General features: G+C 37.9%; 1 long non-coding RNA gene across 1 annotated transcript in view; it reads left to right on the top strand.

Annotated features, from left to right (window-relative positions):
- The first annotated feature begins 3,751 nt into the window (after positions 1-3,751).
- The window catches only part of LOC134421507 (uncharacterized), a 43,620-nt gene continuing 31,652 nt past the window's right edge, over positions 3,752-15,719 (top strand). Inside the window, exon 1 of the long non-coding RNA XR_010028608.1 lies at positions 3,752-3,779. This is a non-coding gene — a long non-coding RNA (uncharacterized LOC134421507). The remainder of the gene's footprint in view (positions 3,780-15,719) is intronic.

Below are 15,719 nucleotides of genomic sequence, written 5' to 3'. Positions count from 1 at the left end.
CTCAAGTGTTTCCCAGTCTGTTTCCACAGTGCTTGTAGGAATATTTTTGTAGCCTTAGACAAGTTGTTTTCCATAGAGAGGAATGTGTTTTAATCTGTGACTTCACACATGGAAGCATTTCATGATGTATTTGTAGATTGATTGAGAGTAGGTATTGACAAAAAGAAAGAGGCAGATAGGTTCAGGCTATTAGAAGATGATTCCCAGAGCTTCAAACAGTTGAACCCTGTTCCTGATGGTGATTTCAGGAGCTGTCAGACTGCCTGCTCTCTGTGCTGTACCAAGCAGTTTAAATCATTACACAGTATTTATTAACAAGGATCTCTGCACAGGGAAAAATCACACTTTCTGAGAACACTGTGAACCTTACAATATCTTGACAGGCACTATTTTCAAAATGCACGTGTCAAGTAAAACTAAGGAAAATGAAATGGTAACTTAGGGATCCTCCATAACTTGAAAATGTCAGGTATAATTTCACATGTTTACACATTCTGCATCTCTTTTTGTCAAGCATCAAAGTTTTGATGCTAACAGGATAACCCCACTGCCAGTGTAACTTACCAGGAACAATTTTGAAAAAAAAATGTGGATAGCAATAAATTTTAAAAACCTGTTGCTGCAGCTTCTGAGGATTCTTTAATTCCTCTTTGTCCTTCTAGGCAGGAATATAATGAAAGAATATAGAAGATTTTTCCAGAACAGAGGTTATTGAAATGAGCCTTAAAATTAATTATTGCATTCATTAGCACTGCTTCACATTCATGGGAAAATTGGTACCTTAAAAAAAAAAAAAAAGCCTTTTGTGATTCTGCTGTGAACTCTAATGCCTTTTAATATAAATGTGAAATGGTGCATCTAAGAAGCAGCATCTGATCCAAATCCTTCACAGAATTGAAATCATCTGACTGTGACCTGCTGCTTTATTATCTCAGAGGACAGCTAGTAAGAAAATGTCAGACTAAGGAATGAGAAATGTGAATCTTTGCTGGCAGGATAAGCCTGTGGCTTATTGATGAACTCTGCCTTTTCACTGAGGCTCTCTTTCAGAGCTGAAAGTTTCTGTTCCTAAGAAAATACATTTATTTCTAAAATACTTCTTGGAAAATATTTTTTCTGAAATTGAAGCATTTTCTTCCCAAGTTTGCACTGTCCCCTGTCATAGAAAATCAATTGGTCAGGTAAGTACTTTTCCTTAGAGCCACATTTAATATTAATCAGAGGGAAAGCATGGTTCTGGGAGCTCAGCTGGGTCACCGGGGCTCATTTTGTGCCAGGCCTGCAGCACTACTTTGCCTTATGCTTCATTTTATCACAAAATATATTCAATTCCTATTTTTCTTTCCTATTTGTCAAAAGGTATTCACTTCCTATTTTTCTTTCCTGCTTCAAGTGAAAAAAAAGCCTCCATAAGGTGGATGAAAGGGGCAAAGATTTTTAAACCACTTCTTCTTAATTATGTTAATGGAAATCCTTATAGTAGACAGTAGGAAGAAACTGGGTTATTTCATCTTTTTCCTAGAGCATTTCCCAATATATAGGCAATGAATACCACAGATTAATACTTCATTTCCTCATCCTATAGGCCAAATATGAACAGTGGTGCCACAAGTCCTTTTTGATAGTAGTACTGTTCTACAGCAGAGCTTCTTTATCTTTAAATTTCAGAAGAGGGGCACCAAATATCACTGAGGGGGCAGTTTAATTTTGATGAAACTCCTCCAATGTGTTAATTTTGGAGGTTAAGGCATCTTGTTTCATAACCATTGTACCTGGGGGATTGGAAATACACCTCTGTGTCACCTGTTAGACTGAAGTCATTGTCTCACAGGTGCCAGTGTGCTGACCTAAAGCTTGCTTCAAGGTTGAATGTTGCATGTCTGTTATCTCTCTCAATGTATGTTCCTGTAGTGATGAGACTTGGAGAAATTTAGTACTCAGGGAGGTCACCTGTGGCTGCCCCATTGTTCAGAATTCCTCTGAAGCAGTCTCATGGTGACTTTTGCATTGTTGTTATTAGCAAAAGCAAACCAAACATTTTACTGCTGTGAAGCTGAATGAATATAAAATGAATATTTAATCACAGGTTAGCATTTAAGAGTACAGCTAACTGTTGAGAGCCTGTGGTTGTGCAGTTCTGGTTGGGAATTCAGCAGGATTTCTAGAATTGTTTTTTTCTGCCAAAATCAGACATACATAGAGTACCACCTCTCTCAAGATATTGCACTGCTGATACTATTTGGATCCAGTAAATGTGAAAAGTATGGCAAAGCAACACTCAGCAGCATTTCTGTACCTTCCTGCCCATTGGGATTCCTCAGTCTCACTCAGAACTGGTTTCTCCAGATAGGGAGAATTATCACTATCAGAAAAGGATGAGATACTGGTGTATTTTTCAGCGCCCCAAAACCTGGTCTTATGGGAATTTGGTTTGAATATTTATTCTTTGGCCTCTTGGCTTGGTACTTTTCTCTGTGAAATTGAATTTGCAGTTGATAAATCTTTCAGAGATCTAAACAGAGACCTAAAGTTTCAACACAAAATATCTAATTTAGCAGTTGCAATCTTGAAAGGCACAACAAAGTATTAAGGATTTATCTTTCAGACCACAGCTCTATAATACCCTGACCATAAGGTTCAACAATAAATTAAAAAAAAAAAACAACAAAAAACCAAAAAAACAAAAAACCAAAAAACAGCAACAACAAAAAAAACAAACAAAACAAACAAAATTTGCTGTAGGCATTATCTTTCTGAAGCTGATTTCTGACAAGATGTTTTGTTATTAATGCTCTGTTTGGAGAGTTTTCTGTTACATCAGTTTGACTTGGATTTGAACTCCGTTCCAGAGGTGAATATTCAGTGCTGCAAAGTGATTGCTCCACCCAATGCACTGATTATTCAGGTTCAAGAGATTTCTTTTCCAAATTTTCCACCCAATGTGTAGGGACAGAAGACTGACGATGACACAACTACTTTCTGTATTTGTGGGAACTGTTGCTATGAGCAGATCTTAGTCCCATATGTAATGTTTCATTTTCAGAAAACAAGAAAACTAACAACTCTTCACACACCACCCAAATAACAAAGAATTTTTTATGACTGTTTTAAAATCATTTAAGAGAATTTGATTTCTTGATAACCCCAAAGCAGCTTGAAGTTAACTTATTTGATAAGCTGTGCAAATGCTCCTGTCTCAGACTGAGCCCTCACAGCAAAAGAAGTTGGACCTACAAACTCACATAATTCTTCCTTTAGCTGATGGATTTAGTAGCCAGAGTTAGAGAAATGTCCTTTTCTCATCAGAACTTACTCCTCAGACCATGGTTGTGAAGCTGTGCCATTGTCAAAGCTTTGAACTTAGCAGAGCAAAATGCTGAATTATAGGCATCTTAAATCTAAATTTGTGCCAAGTGCAGGTGGGTTTAGCTGAGTAAAGAGAAATGTTGAATCTGTGGCTTATGCAGCCTTGGACATGGCCAAACCCAGCCAGACAAGGCCCTGGGCAGAAAACTCTGTTGATGCTACTTTTACAGGATAATTGAATTGAATGGTCTTTAGAAGTCACTTCCAGCCTCAAACATTGTGTGCATCTTGTGCATCGGGTTTTTTTGGTTTTTTTTTTTTTTTTTTTGTTTGTTTGTTTTGGTTTGGTTTTTTTGAGCTTTTTTTTTCTGTATAATTAAATTATTATTTTTCCCTGCACAGGAATATGTGACATTACACATCAACCTTGCATCTGGTGTTATGCTTAAAAGATATGTGATGGAGATGGAGAAGTAAGTAAAAAGTTCATTGGTAAAACACGGTAACATTTTACCATCCAACTTCTTTACCTTCACAGGGTTTCAATGTCCAAGATATTTGAGGTGATGTTATCCTCTCAGAGGGGCCTGAATACAGACATAGCTGCATGAAGGCCACAACACCTGTTTCCATACACCCTATTTTAACAATGCTTAGCCTTGAACCTGAAATTCTACCCTAAAAAAGCATAATTAGTGACTTACCTTTGTACAAAAGGAGAGCCTGTAAAAATGACCTTGGAAATTGCAATAATGGACATGTCTTTCAGTAATGCTTTGGAAAGCAAAAGTGTACTAATAGAGGGTGCTATTTGCTCATTGTCATAATTGGTCTCATTTTGTTCATTATTTAATACTAAATCCAGGAGGAATAGAACAAAAATGGTTGATGCATGTAATTTATGGACTAGAACCTAAGCATTTAAGTTGTCTGAATATAATGTTTTAATGTGAGATCTTGATGTTAGTCCTTTTTTTTTTTAATAATTCTGTTATTAAAAGTTTGATAAGTTACCTTGTGAGTTGGATGTCTCAGTGGAAACTCTGTGACCTGTATAAACAGTATTAAAAGAGGGAAATGACAGATTCCCACTTGTCACTAATGACAATAATTTTAATATTCCTTCACAATGTGTCTTTTGGGCCACTGGTGTAATTTTACTCTTAGTATATCCTTCACTCTTCTTTTTGCATGCATTTTAAATGGTCTCTTCAGTTGAAGTGTTACTTTAGCTCTGCATCAATTAAATGGCCATTAAAAAGTAACAGTTACACTGTATCTGGTAAATTTAGGTAAAGAGGATGCTGGTTCTGGTTTTTTTTCTTTCAAGAATATGAAAAAGTTAAAATTTTAAGCAGTTTTTTATATTGAGTTCCAGTACACTTAAAGATCGGAACAGTTATTTTTAAAACAATAATCGCTTGTCTTTAGTCTCAGCTAAATATTAATTTTCATCATTCCTCTTCTAGAAAGTGTCACTGAAATAAGAAACATATTTCATGATGTTTTGTTTTTTAATTTTATTTTTCTAAAAGTCCCCCATTCCAAAATCCTATTTTCAGTATCAGATTGTGGGCAAAATGTGAGCAATGTCAGAACTCATGAGGTAAGACAAATAGACTATTCAGAAGTATTTTGAATTTATTTTTGATGCCTGGACTTTCAGGATTAATGCTTAATGTAACCATCTTGCTTCTGGGTCTTGTGTGGGTTTCTTGGTTGGGCTTTGCATGAGAGGTTTGCACAGATAAAGCATGAGGGTTTGCACTGATTCTTAAATAAAGATGGTGTTTCTGAGCTAAGCTTAAATTTCTACAACCATGGACTGACTGGAGTGGAATAGGGCTGAGAAATGTCTCTTCTAATTGGAATGAGAAAAGTCGAAGGAGTTGAAATACAGAAGTTAGGAAGAGGTGCCTTTTTTCTCTTTTTCAGTGGTTTCTGAAATGTCTGATACATTTCTCTTAGGATGACTTATTGACTGGGAAACATGGAGATATATTTAAATAAAGTTCTACAGAATTTTCAGCCTGTTGCAACAGATTAGGCTCAGACCTTTGCCCAAGAAGTTCTGCCAGAGAGTGCCCCAGGCTTTGCTCAGGGAAATATTGGCTGATGCCAGCAACAGCAGAGTGGTAGGAGGCAAAAGTTAAAGAGAGTGGGGAAAAGGGAAGTTATTCCTGCAAAATCTCTAACAAAAACATCCTACAGATCACACTTCCCCACAAGAGCCTGGAGCTGAGTGCATCTTCTTGGTTTCCTTACCCAAAATGAGCGTGATGAGGCAAATGAGGATACTTGGAGGGAAGGAGTTACAGGAAAATAAATATACAGCCAGCTGGGGTGGGCTCCTCTAGGTTTGATACCAACTGTTGAAACCTGACAAAAAGTGTGAAATAACAATTAACAGACAAGTTGGTTTCTTTCCATCCCATAACTGCAAAGAAAAGTGACAGCTTGAGGTTTCACTTTGCTTGTGTTGCCTAAGATGGCAAGAATTTTTGCTGGTTTCTTGATAAGTCAGTTTTCAAATGCACTTAATGCTTTCCCTTTTTTTAGTATTTTAGAGAAAGTGGGCAATCAAGGAAGGAATGAATTGTGCACTATAATATCCAGTGTCTGTAGAACAGATCTAAAGAGTAGAAATACACTTTGAGGAATATAAACCACCTAAACTTCAAAGTGAAACTAGCAGTTAAAATGGTCAGTTGGACCAAGATGGGGTGTGTGGGAGAGAAGGAACAGTTCTTTTGATCAGACTTCACTACATCTTTTAATTATGCAGGCCTAACATTACAGCAGAAAGTGTATATATATATATATATATATATATATATATATATATATATAACTATATGGTTAATAGTATTTTTCAGATATTTTCCAGGTATAGCTGAATGGTTTCAGCTCTACATTTTGTTAATGATATTTTATTACTTGTTGTGTATGGAGTCATTGTCTCTTATGGTGGTGCTAAAGTCTCTCCTGGTTAATTCCAGAAGTGCTTTGAATAACTTCTGATCTTGCAGTAAAATCCTCAGGCGCAGGTGCTGCTCTGGTCACCGATGTGACTCATGGGGCTGAGCTCTCTGGTTCATATCAACATCCCTGATGGCTCCTGGTGGGATGGATTGCCTGATAAGGGAGCAGGTATGAGTTTTAAGCAGCCTTAGTTAGGTGAGGCATGGCTGATTTGTTGATGCCATGGCATGACTCTTCCAAACTGTGTCTAAACTTGAGCCTCAGACACAGGTATTTTATAAACAATCTCAACCTCTCTGTTTTCTGCTTCCATGGAAGTTGTTCAAATGAAAGTGAATATCCCTAGACACATGTCCAAAATATTACATCCTATTCTTCCAGCATCCTGTTTTTGACAGTACCAGAAGTGTTTTGTTCTTTATGTGGATGAATAAGTTTCCTGCATAGACACAGCCTCCATGAACAGAATTTTTTTATTACCTATTTAATTTGCTTTGTAATTGACTTGTCCTCCCAATAATAAGAAAAATCTCATCAGTAAATGTGCTTATTTATGTCTGACTATAACATGGGAAATTCAAGGTCATGTCAAGCTTAGTGCTAAAAATGGAAATTTAAGAGAAACCATTTCCTTTGTGTTTTGTGTTTTGTTCATGTTGTGTTTTGTTTTTTCCCCAACCTGAAACTTTTTAGAGAAACATATTTTTGAGTATACTTTAATGCAAATCAGGGTCATTTTGAGATCCTAAATGAAGATAAAACTATCATTATAGTGGGCATATCAAATACAAAGATTGGTCTCACTAGGGTTTTTATACTTGTGTCTAAAAGTTCTAGTTCAAAAAGGACCAAAGGGAAATGGGAAGGAAAAAAAAGAGGATATTAGCATTTTTAAGACTCAGTAAAACATAAAAGTCTCCACTGTTCTGGACTTGGTGTCTGAGAGCCCTTCCTTTAGAATTGCAGAGTGGCTGAGGTTGCAAGGGACCTGTTGAGATTACTTAGTTACATGTCCCTGCTCATAATGCAAAGATGATTTTTTACCTTTTTTTTAATTTAACTTTAATGTATCCTCAGTATTCTTAGCATGCATACTTGTAATTTGTTAAGTCTGATAATTTAGCATTGTCCTGGTATTCTTTTAGGCCAGGAGACCAAACATCCTGAAGACCTCCTAGTAGGAGGCTGGAAAACCCTACACTACCTATGGAAAAGCTAGGTCCTCTCTAGAACATATCCCGTAAACCAGAGATTTGGCCCATCCAGGGGGGAGTTCTACAGATGAGGGATTATCCTGCCATTCATCCAGGCCTCCCATTGGGGCACTCTTGTTAGATCTGCTAATTTGTGAGGTCTATCAATTGTAGAGGTGATCTATCCTGTGTGTGCTTTTTGGTGCATCCTGCCTTGGCCAAGTGGTGCACCAATAAGGATCCTTATTAAAATCCTGAGATAAAAACCCCTTATCCCTTAACCATGTCTGGCTCTCATGTTTTTGAGAACAGGGAAAGGCATCACTCAGAGCAGCATCAGCTAGGGCAGGTTGTGCAGAGCCAGCTCCACTTTGACTGTGTTCAAGGATGGAGACTACAAACTCTGTGAGCAACTGTTCCAGTGTTCAGGTGGCTGAAAAGAAGGAACTAAACCTAAATGCTGGGAGCTGGTCTCCATCTGTGAATCTCTTGACAAAGAACATGGATTCTGTACCAGTCAGCATATATTTGTAGCAAAGCTCTGTTCTGCAGCTGAACATTCACACGTATGGTGTGAATAAAATTGTATGGCAACTATATGCAGTCAGTAGACTGGCCTAAGTTAAATGATTTTACAAGCAGCCATTTGTACCACTTGCATCAATCACTTCAGTATTTAAGTATTGTTTGAACAATATTTCTGGGTTTTTAAAAATTTTTCTTCCTGCTCCAGCTTGGACTTGCTTTATTAGCTACAGGAAGTTGAATTTAATTTCCCAAAAGCACCCGATTTTGCTGTTTATTTGTACTTGGTCATTATGTGAACTACTTTCCAAGTATCTTGAGACTACACAGTTGTACTATAAACATGAGAACTGGTTTTGTTAAGCTTTAATATTTTGGCTGATACAACAGGACATGAGAAGTCCTTAATGCGCGACTGCTGTGGGGCTCACTTGTGTGGCCTCACACAGAAGGGAGGTTGGAATGTCCCAGGGGAGGGCCTTGGCTTGGGACAGCTTTGGGTGGCTCTGCTCAAGAAGAGCTTGAGTTGTTGCTGTGCACTTGAGCTCACCTGGCACAGCCTGAGGAAAGCAGGGAGCAGGGAAGAAAAGCTGCCCACCCTGTGGGGACTGCCACGCAGCAGGGAAATCGTGGCAGTGATTTGATAAAGGTCCAGCAATCTCCTTCTCTCTCCTCTCATTCTTCCCTTCTCCTTCAGCAGAAAAATGGGAAGTGTGTAGAGCTTTGTGTCAGTTCTAGGGAGAATCTCACCCTGTGTTGTCAGAGCTGTGGTAACACACTTCAGGGTTGGGCTTAGGAAGATATTATTGCTGCAAAGGCAGTACAGATCTGAAGGCACCGAGTCTTTTTTATGGTTGTTCTTCCCTCTGGCAATAAATGTAATAGAAAATAATTGAAGCTAAACCAAATCCCATTTTGATTTTACAGCGTAAGGGATGCACAACTTCAGTGTTTGTGTTACGCATGCAAAAAATTACACTGGGATATTAAAAAAAAAAAAAAAAGGAAAGAGCAACTTCATGATTTAATTTAAGTGCATTTTTAACAGCATGTGCTTTTTGGTCAGCACACTCTGGTTTAGATAAACACTGTGCTGGCAAATAGCGAGTGACAAGGAGTGGCCAGTTAGCATTTAGCATGTAATCACTGAATGAGTCATGAAACCAATATTATAATTATGCCACTATGAGATCAGGTTTGCAAAGCCCCACATTTGCAAATATACAAACCAGTGACTGAGAAGGTTTGTTGTTTGTTTGGTTTGGTTTTTTCCAAGGTAAATGATTTTGAAAAAGGCACCTGCAAAATAAATTACAGCAAACTGGGAGATAAAACTCAAGTTCTGCAGGTAATAAATGTGTTGACTGTTGGTTTTGTGGGTGTTATGTGAAACAATGAAAAATGCCTGTTGTATTTTGTGGTCACAAAGATGTTGCTAAGGTTGTAATGTCAAGTTAGGATTTTCCAGCAGTTTGTGCCATCCTGGTAGAGGAGAAATTTCAGAAATCTCACATATGAGAAATTGGTCTCTTCTTTCCCTGGGGAAAAATCCCTTAGTGGTAATAGCCAGCAAGGCTCATGAGAGGGTTGTGTGTGCTGTCAGCCTGCAGCATAGAATTACATATGGGAAGGACAAAAGGGTGTATTTAAAGGACTAGTGAGCAGAGGAACAGACAATTGAGCCCCTCAGGACTGTGAGGCCTCAGTGGCCTCTCTGTAATGATGGTTCAAGAATATTCAATCAGGATTTGATCACCCTCAGCATTGCAGTTTTATAATTACAGATCATCACACTGTGTGCAGTGCTCTAAGAAGGGTCCCAGAAGAATAGCTGACTGTCTCCAGACTGAACAATAATATAAAATCCTGAATATTTGGAAAAAGAGGTTTGCTGCTCTGACCTGAAACTTTGTTTTTGGGTCTCTGTATATTTAGGACAGCTTTTGACATGTATTTTGATTTTACTTTGAATGGAATATGCCGTTTCAGAGTCCAATTTTGATTAAATTTGTGGGAGTTCTATAGATGAAAATAGAAGGAAAAAATAAAGGCCTCCTTATTCATCATCTTCTTATTATCTAAATTTAAAAAAAACCAACAAATTATAGTGGCAAGGGGGTGGATTTAAAACCTTCACCCCACTAACATTTCAGTTTAATTTATTATATGTAAGCAAACCCATGAATTTCTAAAATATTCTGGTGTGCTAGTTATTGCCAATGCACGTTTCAATATTTAGTAATCCAAATGTGTAAAAAAACTGTTGGAACTTTAAAAAAAAAACTTTGAAAATCCATTTACACCTAATTTTAATTTGGTAGAGCATCTCTGTACCCAACTCTTATCCCTGAAGGGCATAAGTGAGATGGAGAATAGCTACATAGCAAGCACAAATGTTAGATGTGAAATCAAAATTAGGTATTCAGATTTAATTCTTCTTTTTATGTTTGGTTGAATGAAAATTGTCTGTTTACAAAGAAGCAATTAGTTCTTGAGGACTACTTATTCCCCTCATTAAATCATATTTGTCAAAACAGAATCATTTACATAGTAATTAATTTTAATACTGCTTATCGTGGGCTGTTATTTTGGTTGAGAAATAGGCCCCCGGAGCAGATGTGCTCTTGCTGAGAAAAAAGCCTCCTTTTGGAACCACAACTAAGGCACATGTGGAAAAAATAATGTAGAAAAGGCTCACAAACCAATTCTTATTAAATAATCCTTTGACTAATTTGTTTTGAAATATATGAAGAGCAAATTCACCAGCTGCATCTTTGCTTGTTTAATCAAGGGTTGCATGGCCTCTTGGCTGACAGGTCAAGTGCCTATTTTTTCTTTATCTTAATTCAGAAAAGCCAAAAAACCTCATACCAAGCAAGAACTTACTGTTAGAAAAGTGACATATGCTTGGAGAAGTGTCTGCATCACATTATTTGTAGCTTGTTGGTTGTATTTCATGACTGATGATTAATTGCATAGACAAGGGGTTATCAAAGGAAGCAGTAAATCAAGTAACAGTAGTTTTTGTTTCTTTTCCAAAAATTACATAAATTACATTGCATATCATTGGAAATGCTGGCATAGTTATGCATTGGTTGCAGGCATTAAAACCTCAGTTACTGAGCACAGTTTCTGAAGATTATGATCCCAAGAGCTGCCATTTGGAATAAACACATCAGTTCTGTCGTGATGAAAGGTTTTAAACCAGGAGGAGTTAATCAAGGAAGGTATTCAGAAGCAGACTGTAGAATCACACCAGTTTGTCTGGGGCAAGCCATTATTTAAGGAGTAGTGGATTGGTAAATATGAATGAATGGGGTCAAAAATAACAAGCTAGTAGTGATTGTTGCAAGAAGGCTGTACTGTATGTCCCTGCAGTTTCTGGGGAAGCAGGAACTGTGGAAGAGGTGCTCTAGTGAACAGGAGACAGACTGAAAAGGCTTCTCCAGCACCAGTGCCTCAGTAATCCACCCTACTTTGTTCCTTTGGGCTGCGTTCTGTATCACATGTGCTAGAAGCCAACAGCTATGAAAGCAGCTTAACTCTTTTGCCTCCCTCTTTGGTGAAGTGATTCCCTTTCTTACCCTGTGAGGAAGTGCCTCACAGTCCCACATTTTCTGACACAATTAACCCCATCCTGTGATCCAGCCAGAGGCAGAAAGCAAGTCTGTTTCCTGGTCTGCGACTGGTTTTTGTTCTCCTGCCTGGCCCTTTCCTTGCCCAGAGTGGAGAGCTTGGCTTTCCAGCACGTCAGCTGGTTTATGCCATGTGCTTAAAGTATGGAAATTACAGCTGTCATTCTTCACTGCCTGATTTTTACTCTCCAGGAATCTCATTTCAGAGAAACTAGTATTTCGCGTGCATTTTCCTTCCTCGTTTGAAATAATAAGGACGTCAGAATATGAACAGTAGAGACTTTTGTCTGGTTCAAAACATCCTTTGAATAGACATGTCATGACAATCTGAAATTTCCTCTTCCAGTTTATGAAATTTCTCTTTTGTTCCTAAGGAATATTAGGGCTCCTCCTTTCCCTATAATAAGAAGAAAGAAAAAAATAGCTCTGCTGTCGAAATATTTTGAGACATTCTAGTTGTGAAGTGATCCAGAGAACATCAAGGCAGTCATTTACTTGGCTGGGAAGGCAAAGAAAAATAAATAAAATGACTGTAGCAACAAATAAAAACACATGAGCAAGCCTTTCCCAAGATAATTCCCAGCTCATAATCCTCCCTGTGAAAGGAGAGGCTCGTTTGCTGAAAGAGAAATGCTAGGGCTGAGCAGCCTCACATGCAGCCTAATAATTTATGAATATTGCCTTTACACTTCAAGTAAATATTTACAACAAGTCTTCTTAAAATTCATACTGAGACTTAAAAATAATAAAGAAATAAAATAATGTATTTAACTCTTTTCCTAACATTTTTATTCACCATATTATTAATTTTTGAAAGTTTTTTCTTGTCTGGATTTTAGTTTTGTTGTTGTTCTAGCATGTTTTAAGCTATTTTGAAATGTGGAATACTGTCAAGTTGATTGTTTTTCAAAAGATGTTTTACACTTGAGAGTAAAATGATAATAATGGATCACATGGAACTGAACAAACCACAGAACTCATCTCTTAATGTTTTTATCCAGGCTTCAACAGAAGACAATTATTGGGATGTGAATATAATCTGGAATTTAGTGGAATAGTCAATTGAACCACTTTTTTTATTAACTTTGAAATTTTCAAATAGCTTTTTTCTATAACTTGCTTTTAGAGGTGAAGAGGCAAATACATTAGTGTTTTTCAAATCAACGTTCATGAACATGTTGTTTGCTCTGCATGTAAATGAATGAGCTACTTTGCTTAAAAGCCTTTAAAAAATACCTAATCCTGGGAAGCTGGAGCCTGTAATTTTCTGTATACCAGCTTTAATAATGATTAATGAATTCTGGCTGTGGTGAAGCAGCTTGTCTTATGTAAGCAAGATATCTTAATATAAACAGCTCACTTTTCTCATTAAAGTAATTATTGAATCAAAGCCAAGGCAATTGTTTCAAATATGCTGCAGTTCTGCTCTGGTGTGCTGCTCAGAATCAATGCAGCAGAGCACTGAAATATACTTACCAATGAATTCTCAAAAGAATTTGGAGGCTGCCTGCAGAATCCTTGTAGGCATCAGGACATTTGGACACAAGTTCTGTGTTTGTTTGCAAGTTCCCTTCTTCCTTTGCTGGTCACTTTTGGTTCCTTGAGGCAGAGATCCTGGAGGGCCATGCAGCAAGAAAGTTTCCTGTTGCCCACCACAGGTAACGATTCTGTCTCTTTTGAGGAGATGCAGAGCAAACTGCAACAGTTTGGGTAAAATTTCCTCAGGTGCTGAATGCAGACAATTTGGCAGGAGAACATCCTGTGAGGGATGGAAAAAATTTGTCTGCCGTTCCTCTTCAAAACCAGCCAGGTAATAGGCACAGGATCCCAGCAAAGGGACACCTTTAAAATGATGGGAAGAGAAGTTTGAGGACACAGATGGACCATTCTTTTACACTGCTCTGTTTAATTTGTACAGCAATAGAAAACTATGCCTCTCCACACAAGAAACAAAACAACTTGCTCCCTGACAACAGAAATCAGCCTCTCCCAAAGCACACAGTTCAGAAACTGACACCCAACAACAGCATGTGGAATTAAGTCATACATTTTCAGATTTATAGGCAATATTGAAAGAGATAAGGAGTCTTAAACAAGTCATATATAGAAAAAGCAAGAATGTTCACAAGGAAGTTCTTTGGGTAGTCTTTGACATACCCTAACTTTTCTGTCGTTCATTACTCCTCCTGCTTTGATAGTAGCAGTCTAGAAACACTTGAGTTGCACATAGGCAGGCTTATGTAGATTGTGCTTTTTATGACATAATTGGAATAAGAAATGACCTTGAAGACCTTTGCCATCATTTGAATATTATATATGCTTACTGCTGAAAGCCCAGTGACGGCAACAGTAACTATCCTGGGTTTCAGTATGCAAGTAAGAGCATCAGGGATTGTCTGGAACACAGGAGGGTAAAGACACTAAAATAAGAGATAAGTGTAGCAAAACATGACATCTGGTAGCTGACAAGGGAAAAATTAATAGCAAAATTAAATGCAAATTAGCTTATGAGTAATGATTTCTCCATTCACTTGTTCCTACAGGGCAAGACTTGCTGGGATTTTTTCTGGAAATGACTTTTTCTTGTTACAAAAGTACAACTACAGGTAGTCAGCCATGGAAATGTGTTACTGGTCAGTTTGCCCTAAATGCTAGCCCACAGAGAATAGCAAATGTATGTCTGTAGGCTCTGTTGCCTGTGCATCCTCATGCAGGGTGTATGGCAGGTCTTAGTTAACCTGCATAGCTGCAGTAAAGCTGGCTTCATCACCTCTTAATTTAATGGAATCTGAGATCTCTTCACAGCATTTGGAGAAATCTGAAGAAACATTAGTTCTTCACAGCTCAGATTCAGCCAGATTTCTCCGAGAACAGAGTGACCGTGTGAATGTTACCAAAGTGACGAATGAGAACAGCGTGCTTGAAATGTCATTGGATGTTTAAGGAGAACTGAAGTGTGAAAATCAGCACAGGAGTGGGTGCTCTAATGCACCTGCACAGCCCTGCCAGGGTAGAAATGGGTATCATGTTGTTTTGTGAGGCTTCAGAGACTGCAGCTCTGTGCTGGCAGTGCCGAGCAACTTGGGAAAAGCCGTATCTGCTGTCCTGGTTCAAACAGGCCATTATTATCCATGAACAAATATGTAGCTGACAATTTGTGATTGCTAAGCTTCCTTTTAGTTATGCTTTTGGCCTGCATCCTAAAGACACTACATTACCAGTGCAGAAATGGAAATCTTGGGGATTGTTTTAAGTGCTGAAGACTCCCTCCCTTAACTTACTTCCTCCTTTATCAGAGGCACAGCTGATTAGATAGGAAAGCCTGCCGGCTGGCGCCTTCCCATCCCCTTTGTTTTTGTACCTCACTGCTCTGTGCTGCTAGGTCATCATCCTATTCATTTTTCACGACCTTACCTCATTACACCCTTTCCAATTGCAGCTTGTTTCTCTGACCTTGAAGTCCTACAGGCTGATCCAAAAGATCTAGGACTGTGTTTTTAAGTTACTTTCTGGAAAGCCTGGATACATGAGGACATTTTTCAGCAAAGAAACTTGTTTGTATGTGCACACTTTTACTTTGGTTCTTTTTACTGTTTTATCATGTAATGTTTGGCTCAGTGCTGTAGACTGCTTTTGCAGCCCACTAGCCCCTTCATGAATTCTGGTGTTGAAAGATTTTTGTTTACAGACATCTTACACTTGGTAAATGTTTATAAAAACAAGTGGATAATCAGCAAATATTGTGGGAATATCTGTCTTTATTTCACAGGTTTTCAGTCCCACTGCTTTGCTGCTTGTTTCTATATTGACTTTATATGTTTCTGCCCATCTGAAAATCATGCAATTATAGGGCTTAGAACTCACATCTGTTTATTGCAGCCACAATAGATCATGTGTTGAACTTGTGCTATGGGCAATTACTGTATTGAAAATATATACATATATATATGCATTTTGATGTGCTTTACCACATCTAGATGTCTTTGACTAGATATTTCATTTTGATTGTTGGGTTTGATTAATGTTTGATTCACTGGTTTCCTATGCAAACATTCAGCAGATACTCAAGCAGTTAAAC

Source organism: Melospiza melodia, chromosome 8 (assembly GCF_035770615.1).
Source record: "Melospiza melodia melodia isolate bMelMel2 chromosome 8, bMelMel2.pri, whole genome shotgun sequence".
Lineage (NCBI taxonomy): Eukaryota > Metazoa > Chordata > Aves > Passeriformes > Passerellidae > Melospiza > Melospiza melodia.
This window is presented reverse-complemented; position numbering and strand designations above follow the sequence as displayed.